The 13,305-nt window shown below is 44.2% G+C and overlaps 1 long non-coding RNA gene and 4 other non-coding genes across 7 annotated transcripts; all 5 read right to left on the bottom strand.

Annotated features, from left to right (window-relative positions):
• Window positions 1-255: 255 nt before the first annotated feature.
• On the bottom strand, window positions 256-6,944 carry LOC115661193. 3 transcript variants are annotated; one of them, XR_004003033.1, is made up of 4 exons: window positions 6,323-6,944; window positions 5,931-5,960; window positions 4,495-4,601; window positions 256-930 (listed from the first exon to the last, which is right to left on the bottom strand). It is a non-coding gene; the product is annotated as an uncharacterized LOC115661193 (long non-coding RNA). The 3 variants fall into 3 exon arrangements; XR_004003034.1 differs by having other exon boundaries at window positions 4,495-4,643; window positions 5,931-6,944; XR_004003032.1 differs by having other exon boundaries at window positions 5,931-6,942.
• On the bottom strand, window positions 3,845-3,985 carry LOC115661240. The gene has a single exon (XR_004003048.1). It is a non-coding gene; the product is annotated as a U4 spliceosomal RNA (small nuclear RNA).
• LOC115661236 lies at window positions 6,329-6,469 on the bottom strand. The gene has a single exon (XR_004003044.1). It is a non-coding gene; the product is annotated as a U4 spliceosomal RNA (small nuclear RNA).
• Window positions 6,945-7,715: 771 nt separating the features above from the next.
• LOC115661238 lies at window positions 7,716-7,856 on the bottom strand. Its single transcript, XR_004003046.1, has one exon. It is a non-coding gene; the product is annotated as a U4 spliceosomal RNA (small nuclear RNA).
• Window positions 7,857-12,310: 4,454 nt separating this feature from the next.
• On the bottom strand, window positions 12,311-12,451 carry LOC115661242. Its single transcript, XR_004003049.1, has one exon. It is a non-coding gene; the product is annotated as a U4 spliceosomal RNA (small nuclear RNA).
• Between the last annotated feature and the right edge of the window lie 854 nt (window positions 12,452-13,305).

Here is a 13,305-nt window from a genome sequence, read left to right as displayed (position 1 = left end):
ATGATAGGATGGTTAAAAACAGTCATTGGCTCTGGTGAGAGATTTCCTGAAAATTGGCAGTGTAGAAAAGGCCAAAGTGCTAGGGAACTCAGACAACACCACTTGTGCACCATTTTTCCTAAAAATTAAACCTAATGAGTCAGAGTATGTTTTTAAAGCCTCACTGCATGTCCTGTAGTGTAGCGTGCACATGCGAGATTGCAGTTTGTTGTAAAGAAAACACAGAGACCTTGCGATCAACTACTAAAAATCCCCTTTGCTTTATTTTTTCACTCTCCAAACACAGGCACACCCAGTTTCCTGGCTAATACAGTCCAATAGATATCATTATTTCCCCTACTAAGAAGTATCATCATTAGGTCAAGGGACACTGCACTATCCTTTCCCTGTTCCTGGCCGAGACTTTAGAATAATCAGCAGCCTCCAGAAATTCATCCCAGGTTTATGCTGCATCCCATATATGCTGGGAAAGGACATAGGGAGCGTAGAGAGTGCTGCATGGCTATTGTGATGTCAATATGATTAATATATAAAACTTATACATGTGTGCTTTGCTATGAAGTCTCATAGGCATGAGTTAAGAAACTCCCAGCAATCTGTGACAAAACAGACATTTTAAACACCACGTGCATGTAGTCTGGCCATGTTGCTATTATCTCAAATCTGACTCCCTGTCTATTATTGTCTCTAGGTTGTTACTATTGGTGTATTGCAGTATTACATAGCGAGATGACTTGGGGATCTGTGGTTCTCAGGCATAGATACACACAACTGTGGATTGTTGCAGTTGGTAATTTGGAAGTCCTCTATTCACAGGAATCATGTCTTTCTCTCCCAGTTCTGCCACACGGGTTCCTTGGAATCTACATCTTGCTTCCCAGGAACGAGTGACAGGCATCTTTCTTGGTGTATGCTGTGTTCTGTATCTTACTGTGAATAAAAAAATAAACTGCAGTGCATTTGTATTGATGCCTTGTCTGCATTTTTTAATTTCTAAAGTAATCCAGGGACATAGTCAAGCGATTAGTGAAAAAAGCCATATATGGTAAAGGAAGCTGCATCTTTCCTGCATCATCCACATTAAGGTAGGCTAGGCTGAACTAACCTGTTAAGTTCTTGGTTGGAAGTGATGAGCATTGATCTCATGTGCAAATTAATAGTACAACAATGACTGCTGTTGATAAAGGTTATACCCCTCTACCCTGATATAATGCTGTCCTCGGGAGCCAAAAAATCTTACCACATTATAGGTGAAACTGCATTATATCAAGCCTGCTTTGATCCACCAGAGCGCGCAGCCCCACCCGCTGGAGCACTGCTTTACAGCATTATATCCGAAAGTGTGTTATATTGGGTCATGTTATATTGGGGTAGAGGTGTATCACTAACCACCTCATGGAGAATTAGGCCATGTGTGCTGGAAAGACTACATCATGGATTTAGAGATTCAGATAGGTTATAGTAAAGAAGAAGGCGACACCAGGGACTAGCTTTAAAGGCCAATTCTGTGCTGATTTACATCCAGTGCCATCCTATTAAAATCTCAGTGTTCAAATTAGCACAACATTAAACCAACAGTCCAGGGCCTCATTGATTCTGAACAAGTATGTGTCAAGACATGAAAGGCAAATGCAGAATTGGCCCAATCCTGGGTGTTATTGATTGCTTGCAACTCCCATTGAAACTAATCAGCCTCAATACCTCTCAGAATTGGGCCCTTAAGAAACAGACTTTGCTCTAGCTGCTGAATTGAACTCTTTGTGAAATGCCTGGTGAAGTAGAAATGGCAGGGCCATCACCACTGGTGATATGGTTTTCCAGTAAAACAGCTTTTAAATCAAAATTCTAAAGACTTGTCTTCATGGCAAGCTAGCTCAAGTTATAGATTCAAGTGGTCTCCTTAATTCAAGTCCCACTCATACACAAAACTGCCTCACTTGAGTGCTTTGGCGCTTTTAACCTGAGTTAACTGGAAGAGGCTAAAACATGAGTGAGCACAAGATATCAGCTGTTAGCAAGACCAGTCGGTAATGTAGGCCCACTCTAGCTTAATTTAGGTGCTATTAGTCCTCCAATGCCTTTTCACAATGCCTCCTCAGATGAATATTCTTGCCAACTACTTCTTCTTTGGTTCAGGAACAGACATCAATTCCCACTTCATATGTGCTAGTTTGTCATTCAATCCCCACATTCGTGTGTGGTATCTAGTGCTAACAAATGCAGTTCTCCAGCTCTGGTAAAGAACTTCGTCTGACTGGAATGGCAAGCCAGAGAACACCTTCCCAGTATGTTACTATCTGACTGGAGGCAGACATGAAGGTTTTTGAGTAGCAGCCGTATTAGTCTCTATCCACAAATATAACAGGAGTACTTATGACACCTTAGAGACGAACAAATTTATTTGAGTGTAAGCTTTCGTGGGCTACAGCCCACTTCATTGGACGCATAGAATGAAACATAGTGAGGAGATATATGTACATACAGAGAACATGAGAAGGTGGGAGTAGCCCAACCAACTCTAAGAGGCTAATTAATTAAGATGAACTGTTGTCAGCAGAAGAAAAAAACTTTTGTAGTGTTAATCACTACAAAATAGAGACTGGGAATGGCTGAGCCATTACAAACATTGAATCTATTTCCTCCATGTTAAGTATCTTGTCAAACTGTCTTAAATGGGCTATCTTGATTATCACTACAAAAGTTTTTTTCTCCTGCTGACAACAGTTCATCTTAATTAATTAGCCTCTTAGAGTTGGTTGGGCAACTCCCACCTTTTCATGTTCTCTGTGTGTGTGTATATATATATATATATACACACACACTCACTATATGTTCCATTCTATGCGTCCGATGAAGCTTACACTCAAATAAATTTGTTAGTCTCTAAGGTGCCACAAATACTCCTGTTATTTATGAAGGTTTTTGTAACTCAAGAGGAGTAAGTTGAGTTAACTATGCAGTGGAGCCATATCTTAAAGAAAATGACTGCATTGCTGGTGAAAGATACCAGATGGGCAACACTGGGACATAAAGTCATCAGTTTCTCCTTAGAGCAGGTACAGCACAGAGGCAGGATTCCTTACCCCACCCTGGCCCTACTAACAGGGCAATTTATTAAGTGATCCATCCCCTGTCATTCAATCTCCCTATCTGGCAGTAAGAGGCTCCAGGTTCCCCCTTCTCTACTCAAACCACTTACACCATCCATCTGTTTCTCTCAAATGTGCTGGATCCCTAGCCATGCAAATAAGGAATAAATTTGTTAATTGAGCTTTGAGATAGGGGAGTCAGATAGGCAATGAGTCAACAGTTCGAAAACTGCACTCAGTTTGCACAAAATGAAGGATTGGAGATGCCCTCTTCAATACAGGGATTCAACCCATGGCAACTAAGGCTGTGATGTGATGTAAGTACCTGATAATCTATCATGATGTGAAAGGTGTGAGATGGGCACTGTCTGCATAATAGCTATGCATTCAAAACAGTAGCAGCCGCAACACAGAATTTAGCCCATTAGGATGTTTCAACTAACCACTTACTCAGCAACTGCTTTTTCTAAGATAAAAGGATATGGCTTCTTCATGGTAAACATCTAAGACCACTTTTATAAGTGAGAGACATTTACTGATTAAATAAAACATTCCCTATGTTTTGCTTTTCAGCAGCACTTACTGGTAACAAGAAACACTTGAAGATAAAATAAAAAAAAACTAAAGCTTGTTAGTTAAAACAATATATCACCTATTATCAGCTGTATTGAAAACCTACATACAATAAAAAACCTACTATTCAAGCTACAGTAAACACTCCAAATTAAAGTCTGATTTTATAACAACAATATCAGTCTCACAAGAGACTGTCAAAAATTGCCAATAGCAACTATATTTCAAGTCATCATGGTAGGGTATTGGGAAAAGTTTTCAACTAGCAATGATCACGCCTCGGATTAACCTCATTAGCTACGATACTGCCACTGCGCAAAGCTAAAGAAAATTCTCAATCTTACAAGCCACTAAAATCTGATCACTCCTTTCGGTTAAAGGGAGTTTTCACTAGCACTTAAAATGCCTTGAAAACCTTCCTCCATCAGGTCAATGTAAACTCATCTCTGTTATAATTAAGCAATAAGATATTTACACAGACTTTGACTTTCCCAAATTTTATTACCAATTTAAAGACAAGAAAAGATACTGAAGCATTCTGGGATATGTTATGCTAATTAGCTAATTGTATTGACCCTTTAAAATGCCGAGGGAAAAAGCTTAGACTACTGAATTAGAAAAATACCACTAATGTAAATTATCAAATTTATGTTATACTGGATCATTTACAGTTTGATCTATCATACAACTTTCATTCTTTCATGGTAAAAATCTAGGATCACTTTTATAAGTGAGTAAATTCTAACTAATATCTCTAAATAATTACAATGCTTGATATCATATGGTGCGGTATGGGTATATTCAAAACAAGTTTTAGAAACTATTGAAATACCTCTGAACTCTCCAGAAGGGTCTTGTGTGTCACCTCCAATTCTTCATTCTCAATCCTCTGGTAAAAGAAATCTCAGCCTTTTCCCTGCTGGCTGTATTAGCCTCTTCCTGATTTTATTTCATATATATCAGAGAGGTAGCTGTGTTAGTCTGTATCCACAAAAACAATGAGGAGTCTAGTGGCACCTTAAAGACTAACACATTTATTTGAGCATAAGCTTTCATAGGTAAAAAACCCACTTCTTCAGTTGCATGGAGTGAAAATTACAGATACAGGCATAAATATATATTGGCACATGAGGAGAAGGGAGTTGCCTTACAAGTGGAGAGCCAATGTTGAAGGCCAATTTGGTCAGGGTGGATGTAGTCCACTCCCAATAATTTATGAGGAGGTGTGAATACAAAGAGAGGGAAATCTGACATGGTTGTGGGTGAGGACAAGTCACAAAGCTGTCACCAGGTGTGCTGTGGCTACATCAGAGATACTGTTTGTGACAACTTGTAGTCCATCCTCATGTGGAATATTGGTGTAAAGAGTTCCTACATCCATGGTGACCACCAAGATGGTGTTTTCAGGAAGATCACCAATGCATTGTAGTTTCCTCAGGATGTCAGTGGTGTGTGTCTCGAAGATCACTAGGAGTACTGTTAGCGTAGGGTCTGAGGAGAGAGTCCAAATAGCCAGATAAGCCTGCTGTATAAGTGCCAATGCCTGAGATGATGGGGTATCAAGGATTTCCATGTTTATGGATCTTGGGTAGCACATAGAATATCCCTGCTCAGGACTCTAAGTGTGTTTCTGTGTAGATTTGTTCATGAGCTTTGTGACTTTGTCTTCACCCACAACCATTTCAGATTTGGGGACAACCTATACCTTCAAGTCAGTGGCAATGCTATGGGTACCCTCATGGTCCCACAGTATGCCAACATTTTTATGGCTGACTTAGGCCTGGTCTACACTGGGGGTGGGTGTCGATGTAAGATATGAAACTTCAGCTACGGGAATACCATAGCTGAAGCCAAAGTATCTTATTCCGACTTACCTCCCGTCCTCATGGCACGGGATCGACTTCTGTGGCTCCCCCGTCGACTCCGCTACTTACTGCCGCTCGCTCCGGTGGAGTTCTGGAGTCAACGGGGAGCGCATTCAGGGATCGATCAATCGATCGCTACCCGCCGATAGGGTGGGTAGTCTGGACGTACCCTAAGAACAACATTTTCTCAGCTCTCATCCCCTAGTGCTCCTCTAGGCTGGCACACTACAAAAGCAATTTTAACTCTCTCAATATTGACACCTCATCAATTATTGGGAGTAGACTACATCCACTCTGACTAAATTAGCCTTCAACATATGTTAGTCTTTAAAGTGCCACTGGACTCCTTGTTATTTCATATATAATGTCTTTACTTTTACTTTATACCTTTTTGCTCTCTCACCTTTAATTTTCAGGCCACATTCTCCTTTCACTGGGGGAAAAACAAAATGAGATTTATTTAAAATTGTTAGCGTTTCTCTCAATTCATTAAAACGTTTCATTAACACGAATACACAGCAGCAAAAAATAAAAGTAATAAAACATACACATCCTATCACTTAGAGATGCAACAAACTTCATGCACCTGAAAATTTACAAGACTTTATGAAAGTAGTACAGAAACAGAAAACAATACAAAAACCCACAAAAGCTGCTCAAACAAAATATTCAAAGTAGGAACAAGAAAAACACCATATTTAAAAATAACTAAAGAGCACACAAATAATCCCGTGAAGTAAGTACATGAATAACAAAGACACAATAATTAATTTATATCTATTGTTAACCAATTACATTCAGTCTCCGTAGAGACTGTCAAAAATTGCCAATGCCGACTATATTTCAAGTCGTCATGGCGGGGTATTGGGAAAAGTTTTCAATTAGCAATAATCGCGCCTCGGATTAACCTCATTGGCTACGATACTGCCACTGCGCAAAGCTAACACTAAGTCAGTCGGCGCCGCAGCCCCTCGACGGGCCATAATCTGTCGGGTTAGGGGGAAGGCTAGTATGCAGTGGCGGCAAGTCGGGTACGAGCCCCTCTGAGGAACACTCTCTCAGGCACCCAGCAGTGCCAGCTAAATGCAGCAGGGTTGAGGGGTTCAGCGCCTTCATGCCACTTAAAACGATCAGATCGCCGCAGAGACCTCTGGGAGTCTCTATGCAAAATAGACATTTACGTCACCAAGCTCGAGCCTGTCTGAGGCGTAGTCAACCGCTGTACTTTCGCTTCAGAGGAGGGAGAAGGCGGGAAACAAGTGAGGGAGGCACTGGGGAATGGGGCGGGGAAAATGGCGGCGGCCTGGAAATGGGAGCCGCCACTTCCCGGCTTGTCAGCCTGCGGGACAGCGGAGCGGCGGAAAGCGGCGCGCCTGTGCGAGCCTGAGCGAACAGCCTCACTTCCGTCCGACCGGGAGACAAGCCGCTGCGGAGCGTCCCCAGCATCCGTAACCCGGGCCGGGGAACGAGCCGCTGAGCCCCCACCCCCATCCGTTACCCGGGCCGGGCGACGAGCCGCTGAGCCCCCCCCATCCGTTACCCGGGCCGGGGGACGAGCCGCTGAGGGCCCCCCCCATCCGTTACCCGGGCCGGGGGACGAGCCGCTGAGGGCCCCCCCCATCCGTTACCCGGGGCGGGGGACGAGCCGCTGAGGGGCCCCCCCATCCGTTACCCGGGGCGGGGGACGAGCCGCTGAGGGCCACCATCTCTTCCCCGGGGTCCCTCAACCCTTCTGCGCGGGAGCATCACAAGTTGTAGCTCTGCTGTATTGTATAAAACACTAATCCCCGCGGCGCCGTGGAAGACCCGAGTACTCAGAGTAATAGTCTCCGCTCCCCGACGATGAATAGTCGGGGTCACCCGGCCCGAAGACATTCATACCTGGAGGTTACAGCCCCGGGGGTACTGCACTGGGAAGCCCATACCTTACAGGACTCGTATGAGGCAGCGATACCTGCGAAAGAAGCTAAAAACTGAATGATCAAGAAATGTTTGTTGGTTAAGCAAAACATTCCCTTCACGCAATACAGATCACGATTTACTGTAAAGGAAACAGCAGAAAAACACTCAGCTAGTTAAATAACATCCATCACCTGCCATGAGCGACACTCAAAACCCAAATACACTTAAAAACCTAGCAACAACGAGCACCGAAAAATAAATTCTGATTTTGTAACAACAGTATCAGTCTCGCAAGAGACTGTCAAAAATTGCCAATGCCGACTATATTTCAAGTCGTCATGGCGGGGTATTGGGAAAAGTTTTCAACTAGCAATAATCGCGCCTCGGATTAACCTCATTAGCTACGATACTGCCACTGCGCAAAGCTACAGAAACTATGCCAATTTTACAAACCACTAAAATCTGATCATTCTTCAGGTTAAAGGGAGTTTTCACAAGCCCTCAATGTGCCCCGGAAACTTTTCTCCGGCAGGTTAATGTAAACCTACCTCTATTATAATTAAGCAATAAGATATTACACAGACTTTGACTGTCACTAATTTTATTACCAAATTCAAGACAAGAAGAGATACTGAAGCATTCTGGGATATTTTATGCTAATTAGCTAATTGTATTGACCCTATAAAATGCCGAGGGGAGGAAAAAAATGTAAATTATCAAATTATCATCATACTGGATCGTTCAGACTTTCATTAGAAAGAGCACCAGAAAAGGAAAAACAAGCATTTCAGGAACATGGACTAAACCAGTGGTTTTACATTTTGTAGAAGATTATTGATGCTCATGAGCCAAAGGAGCTGAGGATGAGGGGTTTGGGGTGTGGTACTGATTCGGGTGAGGGCTGCAAGGTGGGGCTGGGAATGAGGGATTCAGGGTGTGGGAGGGGGCTCTGGTCTGGGACAGGGGGCTAGGATGCATTGGGGGGGTCAGGGCTCTTGCCTGGGGCACAGGCTTGGGGGCATGGCTGAAGATGATGGATTTGGGGTTCAGGAAGGGGTTCTGGGTTTGGGGGGCTTAGGGCTGGGGCAGTGTGTTGGGGTGCAGGAGAGGATCAGAGCTCATGTGTGAACAGTTTGGGTGCAGAAAGGGGTTGTGGGTTGGAGTGGCTCAGGGCTGGGGCACGGGGTTGGGGCACAGACTTACATCTGGTGGCTCCCAGTCAGCAGCACAGCCAGGGTCCAGAGGCAGGCTTCCTGCCTGTCATGGCACCACAGAGCATGCTGTGCCCTGGAAGCAGCCAGCAGCAGGTCCGACTCATAGGCAGAGGTGCGCAAGTGCCCCATCAGTTCCCAGCCAATGGGAGTATAGCACCAGTAATTTGGGCAGGGGAAGTCCCCAGAGCCCCGTGGCCCCCCTGCCTAGAAGCTGAACCCACTGCTGGCCACTTCTGGGCCACAGCGCAGTGTTGAAACAGGTAGGCACTTGTGACTGGTTGGATCACAGAAAGCCCCTTGGGAACTGTCATCTGATGTGCCAAGACTACTTCTGACCCTGCTTTCCTGCCCTGGCATCTTGGGACTTCAGTGCCCTGCCTGGTTTGAGACAGACCGGCTAGCCTGCTGCAAATCCAGACCCAGGTCTGAACCATGTCCCCCAACAGCTGTTGGCTTAATTGAAAGCAGCTTGAGAAGTGTTCCTGTCTTTAACACTCAGATGCCCAAATTCCAATGGGGTCCAAACACCAAATCAATTTTAGCCTGTATAAAGCTTATGCAGGGTGGACTCATTAATTGTTTGCCCTCTATAACACTTACTGGTGAGTTTTGACTGAAGTACTAGGTAAATCTGCTCAGGTTACAAAGGCTGGTGTATATCTACTTTCCATTGACAAAGTGGAGAAGCAATTAAACTTGCATTGCTCAAGAAAAGTCTTGAGCAGTGCAAGATGGTATATTCCTGAAATACAAAGCTGGGAGCCGGGGGGATTAGTCTAGTTCCTTTCTCTGTATGATTCATGAGTGGCTCTGGGAGCATTCATGCAATCTAGATGGGTATGGGGATCCACATGCAGTCATACTCAGTGGTAAAGCACTGGGGGTGTGGGGGTGTTGCTGCTTGTCACCAATAAGGCATTGTGAAAGACAACCCAGAGTTAAGGGGACACAGTGGTCAGTCCCAGGTTGCACCCGTCACACCTGCTCACTCCTGGCTATTCCCAGTGACTTCTACCACCGTCTACTTGCTTCCAGTTAAAGGGAATAGCTCATAAGAATGGCCATACTGGGTCACACAAATGGTCCTTCTAGCTTAGTATCCTGCCTTAAGACAGGCTGGTGCTAGATGCTTCAGAAGGAATGAACAGAACAGGGCAATTTACTGTGATCTATCCCATCCAGTCCCAGCTTCAGTCAAAGGTTTAATGACACCCACAGCATAGGGTGCATCCTTGACCATCTTGGTTAATAGCCTTTGATGGACTTTTCCTCCAGGAAATTTACTAATTATTTTTGTAACTCAGTTATACTTTTGGTCTTCACAACTCAGGCAGCTGGGACCTCTGCTTTAACCATGTGGCTTGATTCACCTCCCATTCCTCTGTCTCCCTCTCACTGGAAAGAAGGGAATATTATATGGCTGCCCTTTCACCTTCAGGGGCCAGTTGTACTCTTTCAAGTGAGTGAGCACAGGACTCGCTTTAAGAATTCACAGAGTCTGCACTCCCCAGCTCTCGAGAAAAAGCCCCTCCAAACCACACAGAGCACCAGAAAAGGAAGGCAGCAGAGCTCCTCAGACTAAACCACTACAGATTTAAGACAAGGGCCAGCATTTATTCCTCCCCCAACAAACCAGAAACACTACGGAGAACCCCAGTGAGAAATTTAGAGAGCCAAGAGAAAAAGAGACAAATCTAAGTAGAAACCTATACAAAAATCTTCACCTCATCAGTTTTTTTAATCAGGCAAGAAAACCAGCCTCCAGAGAGACTATCAAAGATTGTTAATGATGGCTGTATCTCAAGTTCAAGGTCATAGATTCTGAAGTAGGGATCCAGAGGGGAACACTGAGCACAGAACACTGAGCACAGAGTCCACTGTTCCTCAAAGCTGTCTAGGGAGCCAGCAGATGCCACCCAAAGGAACTCTGCCTGGATGTGTGAAACAAGGGAGGAATGCAGCAAAGAATCCTGTGGCACCTTATAGACTAACAGACGTTTTGGAGCATGAGCTTTCATGGGTGAATACCCACTTCGTCAGATGCATATAGTGGAAATTTCCAGGGGCAGATATATATATGCAAGCAAGCTAGAGATAATGAGGTTAGTTCAATCAGGGAGGATGAGGCCCTGTTCTAGCACTTGAGGTGTGAAAACCAAGGGAGGAGAAACTGGTTTTGTAGTTGACAAGCCATTCACAGTCTTTGTTTAATCCTGAGCTGATGGTGTCAAATTTGCAGATGAACTGAAGCTCAGCAGTTTCTCTTTGAAGTCTGGTCCTGAAGTTTTTTTGCTGCAGGATGGCCACCTTAAGGTCCGCTATAGTGTGGCCAGGGAGGTTGAAGTGTTCTCCTACAGGTTTTTGTATATTGCCATTCCTAATATCTGATTTGTGTCCATTTATCCTTTTCCGTAGAGAGGGAGGAATGGAAATAGGCCCCACAGTCACAGATCACCCCCTCGTCCAGCATCGTCCTCCCTGTGTTGTAGATGGCCACTTTGGCCAGTGCTAGGAGGAGGTTGATGAGGTCTCGCGACTTCGTGGCAACATGGAAATGGTGTGCGAATATGAAAAGGTGTGCAGAAAAGTGCAGCCATAACCTCAACAGGAGGTTCCAGAGGTTCCAGATAGGCACGCACCAGCTTCTCCCTCATGCCACAAAAGGGACAGTGGTTGGGGATGGCGGTGAATCATGCTAGGTACAGGCCTGTGCTCCCGGCTCCATGAAGGAGCCACCAACTGATATCCCTGATGGAGCGTGGGACCAGGGTGAAATAGAGGCTGGCACACTGAGGTTCCTCAGCCTCTATAGGTGGTAGAAACTCCCATCACTTGGTATCGGAGCAGGACACGAGGGTGAGGAAGTGAAACGTGGAGCACAAGCATGTAAAGTTCCCTTGGTGCAGTTTGGAAGCAAACTGCAGGGTGCGAAGCTGGTTTGGATTATGGAGAGGAGGGAACCAGGGAGGCTCCCAGGACAGGGGCTAGATGAAAAGATCCAGACGGCTTGGGGTCAGGGGTGGGTGGGGAGCATCTCTTGCAGGACCTGCTCAAGAAAAACCTGAGAGGTGGATGGTAAGGCTGCTCCCACCTCCTGGAGTATGTGCAGAGGGGTCTGAAGAGTGGAGAGCCCCATGCACCGACCGAGTGCTCGGGGACAATACTATGGAGTTGTAGCTCTGCTCCATTACTATGAAACACTAATCTCCGTGGCAGAAGATCTGAGGACACAGAGTAATAGCCTCCACTCCGCAGTGAGTATCTATTAATACTCAGGGTCACCCAGCCTGGAGACATTCATACCCAGAGTTCGCTGCCCCTGCCACAATGCCCTATGGGTACTGCACTAGGAAGCTATACCATAACCCTACTCACTACAGGGCTCCTTATGAGAGGGGCAAAAAACTGAATGATCAAGAAACATTTACTGATTAAATAAACAGAACATTCCCAACACACAGTTATTCAGCAGTACTTACTAGTAACAGGCAATGATTTTCCCCAATAGAAAGAGTAGAAAAAAAATAAGAGAAAAAAACCCTGTCAATTAAAACAACAAACAGTAGCATCAACCACTCAAAACTCACATACACTTCAAAAACTATAAATATGCTTATCAATAACCAACACCCACAATTAAAATCTGATTTTACAACAACCATATCAGTCTCACAGGAGACTGTCAAAAATTGCTAGTGTTAACTATATTTCAAATCAACACAGCAGGGTATTGGGAAAAGTTTTCAACTAGCAATAATCACACCTCAGATTAACTTCATTGGCTATGATTCTGCCACTACGCAAAACTAAAGAAAATGTGCCAATCTTACTTGCCACTAAAATCTGAGCACTCTTCAGATTAAAGGGAGTTTTCACTAGCCCTCAAAATGCCCTGAAAACTTTCCTCCATCAGGTCAATGTAAACGTACCTCTGTTATAATTAAGCAATAAGATATTTACACACATTTTGACTTTCCATAATTTTATTACCAATTTAAAGACAAGAAGAAATACTGAAACATTCTGGGGTATTTTATGCTGATTAGCTAATTGTATTGACCTATAAAATACGAAGGCAAGGAAAAAAGTTGAGACTATTGGAAAAAGACCCCAATGTAAATGATCGTATTAACATCATACTGGGTCATTTACAATTTGACCTATTTAATACAACTTTCATTATTTCATTAGAAAGAGCACAGAAAAGGAAAACAAGCTCCTCAGGAACATAGACTAAACCACCATAGCTTTAAGACAAGACCAATGTTTATTCCTGCTCCAATATATCAGAAATACCCCCACAGAAACCCAGTAAGAAATTCAGAAAGCCCAGAGGAAAGGAAAGAAAGAAAGAACCTAGACTCCCAGAAAACCTTCCTCACCTTATCTGTTTTTCACTCAGGCAAAAAGTCAGCTGCCACAGAGACTACCAAAAATTGCCAACAACAGCTATATTTCAAGCTATTAAGGCAGGTCTTTCGGAAAAGTTATGCCTCAGTTGAACCTCACAGACTATAACACTGTGTGATGTTCCCCCTGGTGTTGTCTGGACCAGTGATCTGCTAGGCCATGCCAATCCTTGACTCTGTGAGCCAACCTTACTTACCTTGCTCTGATGTTAGAACCTCCACTCCTGGGCTGTTCATGCACAGCCTCTCGCAT

Source organism: Gopherus evgoodei, chromosome 13 (genome assembly GCF_007399415.2).
Source record: "Gopherus evgoodei ecotype Sinaloan lineage chromosome 13, rGopEvg1_v1.p, whole genome shotgun sequence".
Taxonomy (NCBI): domain Eukaryota; kingdom Metazoa; phylum Chordata; order Testudines; family Testudinidae; genus Gopherus; species Gopherus evgoodei.
This window is presented reverse-complemented; position numbering and strand designations above follow the sequence as displayed.